Source organism: Budorcas taxicolor, chromosome 15 (genome assembly GCF_023091745.1).
Source record: "Budorcas taxicolor isolate Tak-1 chromosome 15, Takin1.1, whole genome shotgun sequence".
NCBI lineage: Eukaryota > Metazoa > Chordata > Mammalia > Artiodactyla > Bovidae > Budorcas > Budorcas taxicolor.
Window position 1 is genome coordinate 13,323,356 of NC_068924.1, and position 15,336 is coordinate 13,338,691.

General features: G+C 42.3%; 1 pseudogene; it reads left to right on the forward strand.

Moving 5' to 3' along the window:
- Positions 1–12,698: 12,698 nt before the first annotated feature.
- Positions 12,699–13,257, forward strand: LOC128060967 (intraflagellar transport protein 22 homolog; annotated as a pseudogene).
- The last annotated feature ends 2,079 nt before the right edge of the window (positions 13,258–15,336 follow it).

Sequence of the window (15,336 nt, forward strand, 5' to 3'; positions counted from 1 at the left end):
TGGGCCCCTTTTTCTGGGAGGAGCTGAAGGCTTGGTTTTCTTTTTGGCTTTTCCCGATGAAACCTGTGGAACCTGTGGAAGCAAGGGCAGGGAAGAGGGAAGGGAACTGAGGGGCTGAAAAACAAAAGGTTTTAGCCAGACCAGGGGGTTTTCCACCAGGTCCTGTCAGACCAAAATGTATGGAGTTTGGTCTGGCTGGGTGTCCCGAAGTGTAGGGGGCGAGCACCTTCTCTCCGACCACTCGAATAGTAGGCAGGCTGAAGGTGCCTTCTTGCGGCCAGCTGACATCAAAAGCAGGCCACTCAGCAGAACAAAAAGTTACTAACTTGCTTTTTTTCACCAGCAATGATAGATTTTATGCTCTAGACTTGAAATCAGAGAAGTGGTTAATCATAAGAGATAAAGGAGTAGAAGTTGTTTGTCCCATGATCACAGAAAAGTACACTGGGAGCCAACAGAGCACACAAAGAGCAACACAGACACCACAAATAGACAAACAGATAACAAATGCAAGGTGGCCACCGACAATGCACTCAATCTTACCTGCAGGATGTTTACAGAGCCAGCTGCCTCCCCAGCACGAAGCTAGGCCCCGGCCTTACGCTGACTTAATCCAGTATCAGAGCCAGCTGCCTCCCCAGCACGAAGCTAGGCCCCGGCCTTACGCTGACTTAATCCAATATCAGAGCCAGCTGCCTCCCCAGCACAAAACTAGGCCCCGGCCTTACGCTGACTTGCCTCTGCACTTTACAGCCAGATGCCTCCCCAGTACGATACCGGGCCTCGGACTTAATCTGGGCTTCTGCAACGTTAGCACCGGTGCTCAGAGCTCTTATCTCCTAACGAGGTTACTCCCTTCTACCAGGAGAGTTGTCTTCCCCGGCGGGACGGAGATCCCAAATGTTATGCTCCGAGCCCGTATCTCCGAACCAACCGAGAGAGCAAGTCCACCACAATAATGCAAAAACAAGAAGGGAGTTTATCTCTAGCGCGCTAGGGCTCAAGTCTCATCCCACACAAGGGAATCCGACAAGAGCCCCGAACAAAGAAGTATGGCGGCTTATATACAGGCAGTTCTTTGTCTCAGTTACAGGAGTAGCTGGCGTTACATGATTGGCCAGGCAGGATGAGCGCATATTCTGTCTCTTTCTGGTAAACATGACTCAGGTCCTAGAGACTGTCGTTTGGTCCCTAACAATAATGATGGTGATGGTGGTGGTAGTGGTGAACGTGATGGTGATGATGGTGATAGTGGTGATGATGGTGGTGATGATGGTGGTGGTGGTGGTGGTGGTAGTGGTGAAGGTGATGGTGGTGATGATGGTAGTGATGGTGGTGATGATGGTGGTGGTGGTGATGGTGGTGGTGGTGGTAGTGGTGAACGTGATGGTGGTGGTGAAGGTGATGGTGGTGGTGATGGTAGTGATGGTGGTGATGGTGGTGGTGATGGTGGTGGTGGTGGTGGTGATGATGGTGGTGATGGTGGTGAAGGTAATGGTGGTGGTGATGATGGTGGTGGTGGTGGTGGTAGTGGTGAACGTGATGGTGGTGATGATGGTGGTGGTGAAGGTGATGGTGGTGATGATAGTGGTAGTGGTGGTGATGATGGTGGTGGTGGTGGTAGTGGTGAACGTGATGGTGATGATGGTGGTGATAATGATGGTGGTGGTGGTGGTGGTGGTGGTGGTGGTAGTGGTGAAGATGGTGGTGGTAGTGGTGAATGTGATGGTGGTGATGACGGTAGTGATGGTGGTGGTGGTGATGATGGTGGTGGTGGTGAAGGTGATGATGGTGGTAGTGTTGGTGATGGTGAAGGTGATGGTGGTGGTGGTAGTGGTGGTGGTGGTGATGGTGGTGGTGATGGGGGGAGAAGTGGTTAGATTCTGGGCGTATTTCAAAAGAAAGAGATGCCTTATCATGTGGATCCAACTCTGCCAGTTCTTGAGCCAAGGGACAAGAAGCATGTCAACAGACTTCGACCTCAATGCAGGACTTCCCAGGTGGTGCTAGTTTGTAAAGAACCCGTTTGCAAATACAAAAGATGTTAAGAGACATGGGTTTGATCCCTGGGTGGGGAAGATTCCCTGGAGGAGAGCAAGGCAACACACTCTAGTATTCTTGCCTGGAAAATCCCATGAACAAAGGAGCCTGGTGGGCTATAGTCCACAGGATCTCAAAGAGTCAGACATGACTGAAGGGACTTAGCACACATGCAGGAGGTGGGGGTATGTAAAATAGTGTCTAACATAGTAAGCACTTATTACTCACCAGTCACACTAAGAGTGCACCTAGTAAGATAGAAAACTAAAGCACAGAAACATGAAATGATTTTAGTTAGTAAGCAGAAGAACTAGGATTTGAATCCAAAACAACTTGAACTGGAACCCTCATACATCACTTCTCATACAGCCTTGCTGGTTAAGGTACACTTATAGACTTGAGATCTGCTGACTCAGGGACAAATACCTGGAGATGATGCACCAAAGGTGGCTCACAGTAACCTCTAAATTGCAGCAGTCCCTAACTCACCACCGAGACAGCAAATCCATGATAAAGCAGTGACAACTAATGAACTTGATTCTGAAATGAATGAATCTCTTGGCACAAGGTGATTCTGTATGGGATGACAGCTAAGTAGAAATATGGCTGCTGCTGCTGCTAAGTCACTTCAGTTGTGTCTGACTCTGTGTGACCCCATAGATGGCAGCCCACCAGGCTCCTCCACCCCTGGGATTCCCCAGGCAAGAACACTGGAGTGAGTTGCCATTTCCTTCTCCAGTGCATGAAAGTGAAAAGTGAAAGTGAAGTTGCTCAGTCATGTCTGACTCTTCAAGACTGCATGGACTGCCACCTACCAGGCTCCTCCATCCATGGGATTCTCCAGGCAAGAGTACTGGAGTGGGTTGCCATTTCCTTCTCAAAGAAATATGGCAGTTTTACATATTATCCTACTTCTTCAGCAGTGTATACATTGTGATTTAACACTTCTGTAATGACTGGGGATAACATCATGAAACTTCACTAGAGCACTGGGTTCCAGAAAGCAGAACTACTTATGCCATTGGGCTTTGGGGAAGGTTTTGTTATGATTCCTTGTTAAAAGAATATTTTGAAGTTTGAAATGAGAAAAAGAGACTAAGTGGCTGTGAGAATATAAGCAGTGTTTTTGCAGCTTAGCCTCAGGAGAGATAAAGTGAATATATTCAGAGAACAGTTAGGCTTTTGGGACTGTATTTCTGCTTCTGAGAAGGAGGATACAAAGATGAAAGAGAAGAGGCTGACATGGGTGCTGCTCTCCTATGACTGGCATTTTCCTGTAAGGAAACAAAGGTCAGAAAAACTCAAGTGAGCACCCTACCCTGCTCAAAGCTAAGGCATGTGCTAATAGATTCCCAAGCTCATCTTTCATAAACATCAAGAGTTCTTCATACCCACAATGCTTTTAAGTCTTCCAAGTAACCTCTTATTTTGAACTAGAAATCATATTTTTAAGTGAATTTTTTTAATCTAATCATGGTGCACTTCACTGCTGTAATAGGTAGAATTTGGGATAGTTCCCAAAATATTCCCACCCCTCTCCTTGTATGCAACCTTTCTCCCAGAGACTCAATCAGACACTCACCTCATGCTGCTGTTGAGAAGTATAGAGGTATAATAAAAGTCCCAAATCAGCTGACCTTAAGACAGGCAAATATCTTCAATGGGCCTTCAGTAGGCCTGACCTAATTAGTTGAGGCTGTGAAAGGAACTTGTCTCCTCCTGGTGAAAGAGGTTCAAAGATGGGGTAGGGTGGAGGTTTGGTGCAACAGAAATTCTTTGTTTCTCATTTTGAAGATGAGGGAAGCCAAATGGCAAGGAATGCAAGTGGTATCTAGGAGCTAAGAGCAGTCTTCAGCTGACAGCCAGTAAGAAAACAGGGAAAAAGTCCTATAACCGCAAGGAACCAAAGTCTTCCAACAACCTGAGATCATCCCCAGGCCCTCCAAAAGTAACCCAGTCTGGCTGGAACTCTGATTTCAACCAGTGAGACCCAAAGCACAGACCACCTCCATGCCATGCCATGCCAGACTTTCTACACACAGAACTGTGAATTGCTAAATAGGAATTGCTTTCCGCTGCTGAGCTTATGGTAATCTGTTACACAGAGATAAAAAACTAATACAATTGCTAAAGGCACATTTTAGAAAATAAATCACTAGTAGAACTATTTAAGACGTGATTAATTCATTGGAAAAAAACCTTTCTTCACAAGGATACTTTCCTTCATCTTCATCATCTATCAGAAGTTAATATTTTGTATTTTGGCATTTCTTAAAGCAAGCCATGTCTTACCTATGTGGTTGCTAAGTGCAAATCATAAGAGCTAAGTTTTATTATGAAATTTAGTCAGAATGAACTAGCAAAGAAAATTCTAAAAATGATTTCAGTAAATATGTTACAATTTAATTAATATGAAACCATCTGTGAATAAATTATTCTACCCCTCAGTAATTTCTGATAGATCTCATTATTCAAAATATCTCCCATTTTTCTTACTTGCTAATGAAGTTTATGCCAGTTAAACTTTAAAAAGTAATTATTAAATCATATTATCAACAATATCTACTTTTCTACATATAATCCATATATATATTTAAACATTTTTAAAGCCTCTGCAAAACTCGAAGGAAAAAAGCTATATTAAAATATAATAACATCACAGTTTTTAAATGTAAAGAAATTCTAATGTCTGCATTGAGAATTTTAATCAGAATCCAGGCTTTTCAAAATTCAAAACATTTCAACTTTGAAATGTTGATTTTCATAAAAGAGCTAAAACAATGTATATATACTAAAAAATATTATTTAATATACCCCCAAAAATCCTATCCTTTCATATTTAATACAAAATATTGTTATAATAATACTCATATAGATAAACCCTATATGTTCCCTCATACCTATTGTTTTAAAGGTAGCAACAGAAACAAAAGTATTCAACTGTGACTTAGCACTTCAGGGAGAGGCAACTACTGTTGCCAAGAGACCGAACTTCAGAGGCAGAATCTGGATTCTGGAATCGTGACTCAATAAGATTTCTGGCACTTGATGGATGTTAAAGGAATTTAATTGCTAGGGAAAACACAAACTTGACCAAGAAGGTCCTGTGATGGCTCAACTCCTAAAACAATTCCCAGTCTTATAAACTTGCCAGGAAAGTATTCAGCTAAAGCAGTAAAGCCCTAATGAAATTAGGCAGACTATTGTCTACACCTGACAAAATTTCACCTAAGCAATAAAAAGGTATTCGGGGGCCACTTCAGCTAAAAAGTCCAGAAGTTATACTGCCCTGAGGCACAGCTCGATGAAGTGCACAAATACTGTGTCCCTCAAACTCTCCTCAGAGCAGGTATAAGCATCCCCAGCACCCCAAGACTGGCAAAGTACCAGTCTGACAGCTCCTATTGTATGAGAACATCTGCAAATCCCCTGAAGAGGTTCTGAGAAGGAGTCTTAACAGCCCTGGTTTGGGGGCATATGCCCATCTCTGTAGCTGGGAGAAGAAAGGCATAGGAGTATGGTAGGCTAAGATTGTTATCAAACCAAACTTGGGGACACTCTCCCATACACAATAAAGTCAATCTACTGATCCCAGGTTGTGGTGAAGCAAACTACAGCCTTTATTGCAGGCACCAAGCAACGTAGACAGGTGGCAAATATTCAAAAGACCCTTAACTCCTTGATGGATTTCAGGAAAATGTTTTTAAAGGCAAGCTGACAGAGTTGCAGGGTGCATGATCAGTTTGTGCCCAATTCTCTGGTTGAGGGTGAGGTAACAGGCTGCTTTCACAGGGGTTAACATCATCAATCCTTAGACTCTAGCCAGTCTAGGGTTTACACGCTCACGGTCATCATGAAGTTAGCTGCTTCCATCTGGTGGACGTTTTAGTATCTGCAGAATAATTCAGGGATGTGCATCAAACACTGTTATCTATGTCCTTCACTGAGGAATTAAAGATTCTGTGACTGCCATGTGGCTGATTTACTGTTTAAATGGTTACTGGCTCTCCTGGCCCAACTGCTGTTTTCTTTGTTATTACAAGTTCGCATTCTTTCAATTGTTCATTCTTGAGCCAGCCTTTTGTGACTCAGGGGAGGCCTGGGAGACTAAAGCTTTCTACAAACAAGAGGCAGGTAGAGGACATGGAGGTGGGGGATGTCTGTCCCAGAAAACCCCATAGAGTCCTGCTTGGTTACAAGGTGTGCAGTTATAATCAAAATACATTCATTTCCTTTAGAGAGTTCAGGTTCTGTGATCAGAAGAGGACTGTATGCCAGAAGATACAATATAAAAGACCCGATGGAGTCTTTATACGTCAGAAGGGGAATATTCATCTATACTAGACTCAAGGATAGTCACTGATGATGGTGGACAAGGGAGATACTCCTGGCAAGGAGAACCTGTAAAAGAAATTAGTCTGTCACCTGCAGGAAATCAGTCTGCTAGCAGAGCAGGGAGATCCTTTAGATATCTATCTAGCAAACGTCATACATATAACAGTACAGCAACTTCACTGCATTCATTTCCTTCTATGAAATAGGAATTTTTATTATAACTAAAGGTAGGTGAGGACAAATTCTAGTGTCATGTGTAAAAATATAATGAGCTGGATTTACTGGAAAAACATAGCTATCAAGAATTCAGAGGCATAGAGGCTGCTTTCTCTCATCATCACAAACAGGAGTCTGAAAACATAAGCACATCATACTCCTTGACACCACAAGGTCCTTGTCTGCAGGAGAGGGATTGCTACTGAGTCCAAACTCATTCTGGTCAATGCACAATCAGGAGATGAGGTGTTGGGGCAAGGAATAACAACTTTATTCAGAAAGCCAGGAGTCTGAGAAGATGGTGGACTAATGTCCTAGAGAATCATCTTATCAAAGTAGAATTCAGATTTCTTTTATACTTAAAAGAGGAGGGGTGTATTTGGCTGTGTACACTTCTTGGGCCAGAATCCTTTGTTCCTGAAGCTGTCCATGTAGGTCATGTCACAGTGTTCCTGTAAACTTCGAACAAGACAAATGTTATTCTCTATTCTGCATTTTTTAATTTCTATTTGAAAGGAGAAGTGTTACAACCTTAAAGATCAGAGGCTTGAAATGGGCTACCCTGTATATTTTAGGCTACAGGCAACATTCTTAAAGCAAAAGCAATAGAATACAAAGGTTAAAGTAAAAGAAATAGCTGTAATATGCAGTCAGACTTATTCTTTCCTATTGCAGGATTCTGACTCTTGACTCTCTTAAAATGCAATCATGATAAACTTGGGATAAGCATTATAAATTGAAAGGATTTAGGCACCAACGAGTCTGAGTAGAAATGCCAGTGCAGTTGGGAATTGTCTAAGAATGCCAGCTGCTATCACTTTATTACTTGTAAGTAGTAGCTGCTGTGACTGCTGGAAAAAGCCCTCTATTACTGTGGGTCCAGACACAGCCACTCCTTCTAGAAGAGGAGTGAGCCTCTTTACCTAAGCTGCTGGACAACTTCCCATTTCTCTTCCAATATATATCAAGTTTGTCATTTAGTCACAACTGCAGGGTCAAGAAGAGCCCATTCAAACTTGACATGGTGTAATAAACACTACCCAAAGATGCTGGACTTGGAACAGAATAGAGAAATTGATTGGGTCATCTCCTTTTAGAGAGGGTTTAGGTGTGGGATTTTACTATTGTTTTTGGTCTTAAATGTGGGAAAATTTATAATGTGATTTGGAATGTTTCTAGAACTGGGAAAGTGGAATGAAGTCTTGCTATAGGAGTCAGTACCTATAGTTTGCTAGGCAGCCCAGACATGGCAAGGTGTAAATAACGTCAGCTATTGTTTTTGGCTAACCCGTGGGGTCCCAGTGGGTTTTTCCTCATCCTTCTTCACCTGGCAAGAGGCCCAAGGAAGCCTACCTATTCATTTCCCTCCTTTCTGTAGATACATTGATTGAGTTATTTAGAAGCTGATGTGTAGCCTAAACAGCCCCAGGAAAAATCATTCCCTGGAATCAACTGTAAAGTGCACCTTGCTACATCCATCCCTGCTCAGAAACGTATAGTGACTTCCCATTATAATTAAAGTCATATCCCTTACCATGGCCTATGAGAACTTCATGATCTACCTTCTATTCCCTAATCAATTTCCTCATCAATTTCCTCATCACTTGCCACCCTATGATCTTGCCAACACATTTCAGCCATAGGAGGTATCTCTTAGTTCCTACAACATGTCAAGTTCCTTCCCATCTCAAGGGTGTTTTCTTTGCCTCACATTCCCTTAGATTCTTCTTGTGTTGATTCTTATAATTTTAAACTTACAGAAAAGTTACAAGAATAGAAAAATGAATACTTGTATACTAATTGTCCAGATTCCTCAATTGCCCCATTTGCTTTCTTATTCCTCCTATACATATTTTTGTACGTTCTTGGCATTTATTTGAACCATAAAAGCTTAAGTTGGAGACATTATGCCCCCTACTTCTAAATACTTTTATGTGCCTTTACCAAGAATAAGGACATTCTCTTTCAGAACTAGAATGTAATTAACAAAAATCAAGAATCTTAACAGGAATACAAAGCTATTATCTGATCCACTTTGAGGGTTAAAATTTCATCAGTTGTCCCAGTGATAGCCTGTATTGCAATTTTTGCTTTTCAGTCCACTATCTCATAAAAATGCTTCACTGTCACATCTCTTTACTATCTTTTTATCTGGAAATGTTCTCAGGCTTTATCTTTCTTACTCATTCATACGTTAAACATATGGGAAATATCTTTTATACCTATCAAATATAGGCATAAATGTTTCTAACATCATGTGACTTCAGACTCCTTGAACTTAAATATTTTCATCTAAAGACTGTTCTTCATAGGAATTGTTATACAAGTGTTTATCAAGTCCAAGCTTGTACACCTCACTGTATGGCAGTCCAATAGGTCAAGAATTGAGTTGTTGGGATGGGATACAGCAACTTTATTTGGAAAACCAGCAGACCAAGAATACGGTGCAATATGATGCCCTAAGGAACCATTTTTCCCAGGCTTTGGATGCTAGTTTCTTTCATAGAACAAAGACCGGGAACTGAGGAGGTAAAGTGAAGAAAGAAATAGGTTGTTGTACAGATTTCTTGATTCCAGCCAGACTTCTGAAGGGATGTGTTAATTTCTTATTTCCTGCAGCCATTCACAGGTGGACCTAGTCAGGATGGTTCCTGTGAGCTAAACAAAGGTATCTTAGCTTAACATGAGGCATGGGAGGCAGGGTTCCTAGCCATGCACCATTATGTACACCTTATATAGACAACATCTCTTTATAGTGATTAACTTGTAGTAAAAGCAGTTAGAATACAAAAGTTAAAGAAACAGATCCAATACAGAGTCAGATTTGCTCCTCTCTATTTCATAGCCTGTAATGCTGAGAAACGCTGGGCTGGAAGAAGCACAACCTGGAATCAAGATTGCTGGGAGAAATATCAATAACCTCAGATATGCAGACGATACCACCCTTATGGCAGAAAGGGGAGAGGAACTAAAAAGCCTCTTGAAGAGAGTGAAAAGTTGGCTTAAAGCTCAACATTCAGAAAATGAAGATCATGGCATCTGGTCCCATCACTTCATGGGAAATAGATGGGGAAACAGTGGAAACAGTGTCACACTTTATTTTGGGGGGCTCCAAAATCATTGCAGATGGTGACTGCAGCCATGAAATTAAAAGAGGCTCACTCCTTGGAAAAAAACTTATGACCAACCTAGATAGCATATTGACAAGGAGAGACATTACTTTGCCAACAAAAGTCCATCTAGTCAAGGCTATGGTTTTTCCAGTGGTCATGTACAAATGTCAGAGCTGGACTGTGAAGAAAGCTGAGCGCCAAAGAATTGATGCTTTTGAACTGTGGTGTTGGAGAAGACTCTTGGACTGCAAGGAGATCAAATTAGTCAATCCTGGAGGAAATCAATCCTGAATATTCATTGGAAGGACTGATGCTAAAGCTGAAACTCCAGTAATTTGGTCACCTCAAAGTTGAGTCATTGTAAGAGTTGACTCATTGGAAAAGACTCTGATGCTGGGAGAGATTGGGGGTTGGAGAAAAAGGGGACGACGGAGGATGAGATGGCTGGATGGCATCACCGACTCGATGGACATGAGTTTGAGTGAACTCTGGGAGATGGTGATGGACAGGGAGGCCTGGCAAGCTGCGATTCATGGGGTCGCAAAGAGTCGGACATGACTGAGCGACTGAACTGAACTGAACTGAACTGAACTGAATGCTAAGATCATAATAGCCCTTACTTGCATAGTAGCAAGATTTCAGGTTCCTTCTCCTTGAAATACCCTATAGTAGGAAGCACAGTATTTGCAGATTCCTGTGAATGCCTGACTTTTGCTCTTGCATAACTCTGTACCGCAATTACCCTTCTAATTGGCCTCCCTGGACTCAAGACTCTGCTGCCAGCAATTAGGTAACAACCAAATCATCTCTGAGTTGCTGCTGAAACTATACTCCATACAATTAACAAGAGCTAGTAAGCAACAGCAGAGAAGGCAATGGCACCCCACTCCAGTTCTCTTGCCTGGAAAATCCCATGGACGGAGGAGCCTGGTAGGCTGCAGTCCATGGGGTCGCTGAGAGTCGGACACAACTCAGTGACTTCACTTTCACTTTTCACTTTCATGCATTGGAGAAGGAAATGGCAACCCACTCCAGTGTTCTTGCCTGGAGAATCCCAGGGACGGCGGAGCCTGGTGGGCTGCCATCTATGGGGTCACACAGAGTCGGACATGACTGAAGCGACTTAGCAGCAGCAGCAGCAGTAAGCAACAGACATTCTTGAACTTGTCTTACAGGTCAGCAGATAAGGGAACAGCTTGTTAAAACTCCCTTGCTTGTAAATTGCCTTCCCAGTTTCACTCAGACCAGTTGTTTTACAGGAACTTGGAGTCAGCTTCTGCCCAGTGTGGGGGCTTCCCTGATGGCTCAGACAGTAAAGAATCTGCCTGCAATGCAGGAGACCAAGATTCAACCCCTAGGTCAGGAAGATCCTCTGGAGAAGAAAATGGCAACATACTACAGTATTCTTGCCTGGAGAATTCCATGGACAGAGGAGCCTCGTGGGCTACTTTCACACTTTCACTTCTGCCCAGTGTGAGCCAGCTACAGCCAGTTGGGACCACCAACTCTAAACCTGGGGGCCTCACGGATGTCTGATGAATGGCGTGTTGATGTCAGAGGACTGGAAAACTCTGCCCTCTGTTCACCTCCATTGTGAATATACAGAAACTTGTCCTCCAGAAGCACCTTCTCAAAATATCAATTACTTCACCTCTTCCCTGCCTCCAAGAATCTTTCCCCAAGCCTAAGATCATCTTGCTTACCCCATACATATCCCAACCACCCCAACTTCAGGGAAGCAGATTTGATAATTGTACTCCCATTTCCTTGACTGGCTGCCATGTGAGTAAACTCTTTCTAGGCCTCAAGATCTCAGCGTTTGGTTTGCTGCATGTGGGCAAATGCACATGGTTTGGTAACACTGGGGCTGCTCCCTCTTCCACACTAGTCTCTAAAAGAGCAGTTCTCAAATTAAAGTGAAAGTGTCAGTTGCTCAGTCATGTCTGACTCTGTGACTCCATGGACTGTAGCCTGCCGGTCTCCTCTCTGTCCATGGGATTCCCTTCGCCAGGGGATCTTCCTGACCCAGGGATCGAACCTGGGTCTCCTGCATTACAGTCAAACTCTTTACCATCTGAGCCACCAGGCTTCCCTTTTCAGTTCTCAAATTGGCACATTAGAATCAGCTGGGCTACTCTTAAAAATTCTGGTGCTCCAGGCTAATTAAATCAGATTTTTCTGGAAGAGAGATTCAAGTAGAATGATTACTGTCTCAAATCCTTTCTAAACATGGATACAGGTATGATTAATTATCTCTATCAGAACCTAAGCCAGTTTCTGCATCTGAGCTTTATGGAATAAGTGAAGGGAATTTACAACATGTAAAATTTAAAAAATCACCTTACCTTTGGCTACTTTATATGAACCCAGGCATCCTATATCATTCTCAAGAGGCTTTTGCAGGGAATGTCCATGTGTAGCTACTAGGCTGATTCCTTGTGGCAAAGAAAACTTCTAACCACCACTGGAAGTGTCTACAAGAATATCTAGACTAGATTCAAGTGGATAGTCACAAAAGGAGCTCCTTCTGTATTCAAACCAGAAGGCTACCTCCTCATCCTCATTTCCTATTCCAGAGAATTTATAATAGGAAAATCCACCTCCTTCAACACAAAGTCTGCTTGGTACCCATAGCAGTGGACCCAGCCTTGACCCCCATGGGCAGTCTCACCAGATTGAGCATCTACAAACTAGTTTAGTTCTGTTTCATGGTCTTTTCCTACCAGCATCCATCCCTGCAGTATTTTTGGCCTAAATATCTGACATCTCAAATACTGCTCAAACACAATCAAATATAAATATCAAACATACAAATAAACAAATGAATACATAAAAATAAACACATGTACACCCACACTTGCCCACATGTTCACACACAGTGAAGGCATGTTGCAAATTAAATTTTTCATTTACACAAGAATTATCTCTCAAAAAAAAAAAAAATAGAGACTACAACGTGGGCTCGAGCGGTGCCTGAGTGGTCCCCGGACAAAGATGCTGAAGGCCAAGATCCTCTTTGTGGGGCCCTGCGAGAGTGGAAAAACCGTTTTGGCCAACTTTATGACATAATCTTCTGGCATCACTGAATACAACCCAACCCAAGGAGTGAGGATCCTGGAATTCGAGAACCCACATGTTAACCAGCAACAACAAAGGCACGGGGTGTGAATTTGAGGTCTGGGATTGTGGCAGCGATCCAAAGTTCGAGTCTTGCTGGCCAGCCCTGATGAAGGACTCTCACGGAGTGGTGATCGTCTTCAACGCCGACATCCCAGGTCACCTGAAGGAAACTGAGACATGGTATTCCTACTTCTTCCAGCAGGAGTTCTTACAGAATACTCAGTGTCTGTTAACTGCACACCACAAACCAGGCTTCGGAAGTGACAAAGAAAACCCAGCTTTGGCACCACCCTTGAACAATCAGAAGCTGGTGTACTCGAATCTCGAGGATGACCCGGAAGAGATCAGGATGGAATTCATAAAGTATTTAAGAAGCATAATCAACTCAGTGTCCAAGAGCAGAGACCGGGAAGAGATAGCCATTATTACCTGACCAGCCTTCATCTGGAAGCTTCCACATCCCAAAAGAAGTTAATGTCAGTGCAGAGCCTGAAGTCCATCCACCAAAGAATGTTCTCATCGCCCTTTGGCTGTAGAAGGCATTTTCCTTGTTTGCCCCAAAGAACAGTCAGCCAGGGAGTTGACTCCATACCATCTGTTCTCCATCCTTAGTTCAGCTGAGGAAATCCAATTGTTGAATTCTGATTCCTTTGCCCCAGATCTCTCCAAAGAGCTGAAAAACTGAGGTGGTTTCTTTCTTTCTTTCTTTTTCTTTTCTTTTTTTTTTTTTTTTTTTTTTTTGCCTCCTTCCATATGTCATGTCATTAAAGTTGTGGAATTGTACCTGTCATTAAAAAAAAAAAAAAACCAAGAGTTCTTCCTTCAATATAAAGACAATGTTTCACAAGCTGGAATCAAGATTGCTGGGAGAAATATCAATAACCTCAGATACACAAATGACACCACCCTTATGGCAGAAAGTGAAGAAGAACTAAAGAGCCTCTTGATGAAAGTCACAGTCAGAAAAAGCTAATTTAAAGCTCACAGTCAGAAAACTAAGATCATGGCATCTGGTCCCATCACTTCATGGCAAATAGATGGAGAAACAGTGGAAACAGTGGCTGACTTTATTTGGCTCCAAAAATCACTGCAGATGGTGATGCAGCCATGAAATTAAAAGACGCTTACTCCTTGGAAGGAAAGTTATGACTAACCTAGACAGCATATTAAAAGCAGAGACATTACTTTGCCAACAAAGGTCCATCTCGTCAAGATTATGGTTTTTCCAGTAGTCATGTTTGGATGTGAGAGTTGGACTATAAAGAAAGCTGAGCGCCGAAGAATTGATGCTTTTGAACCGTGGTGTTGGAGAAGACCCTTGAGAGTCCCTTGGACTGTAAGGAGATCCAACCAGTCCATCCTAAAGATCAGTCCTGAATACTCATTGGAAGGACTGATGTTGAAGCTGAAACTCCAATACTTTAGCCACCTGATACAAAGAGCTGACTCATTTGAAAAGACCCTGATGCTGGGAAAGATTGAGGGCAGGAGGAGAAGGGGATGACAGAGGATGAGATGGTTGGAAGGCATCACCGACTCAATGGAGATGAGTTTGAGTAGACTCCGGGAGCTGATGATGGACAGGGAGGCCTGGCGTGCTGTGGTCCATGGGGTCACAAAGAGTCAGACACAACTGAGCGACTGAACTGAACTGAACTGAAGGAGTAATTTAATCATTTGAACAGTTTATTTTGCCATTTTTCAAGCATTTCTGTTTTCTCATCACATTCTATTATATTTTTACACACACAAGGTGGCTTTTCCAGAAGAAAGAACATTCTGCCGTAAACATAAATCCAAACCAGAGCCTCTTGCAAGAGGTAAATGGTCTGCAACTCTGACATGACAGCTCTTTAAAGGCTACAAAACCAATACAGTGTTGTAAAGCAAAATAAAGTAAAAATAAAAATTAAAAAAAATAAAAGCTACTGTTATTCTGTCCAATGTTTTAAAGATTGTAGAACAAACTCCACCTATGCTGAAGCTCAGGCCATGATGTGTTCTTCCCAGAGCACTGTCTGCAAACAGAAAGCTTTTCCCAAGTACCAAGCCTAGGGCAAAGTTTCAGCTCTGAGATGATGAGAGAAATTGACTTCTGCTTACCTAACTTCAACTTGCTCCAGAAACAAATAACTTTTCTCTCAGTAACTGCCAAGTCTTTCTGTCAAGCATTTTCAGTCTTCTTTTGGATTTGACTCAGAAATGCTATTATAGATACATCAGGTTTATTACCCCTGAATCATTCTTTCTATAATTTGATGTTTCTTACAAGAGAACTTTTAAAAAATAATTGCATAGGTTTTCCTTTCTTGTTACAAAATTAATAACTGTGCATTGTAAAAACTTTTGGGAAATGTATCTATGCAAAGGGAAAAGGCATTAACATTAAGGTCATCACCTAAATTTTACTATAGACATCTTGTTGTAAACTTTCCCTCTACTGTTTTACATAATATATGCATTTTAAATACATAAGTGGAAACAAGAATTACAAAGTTTTGTGACTCATTTC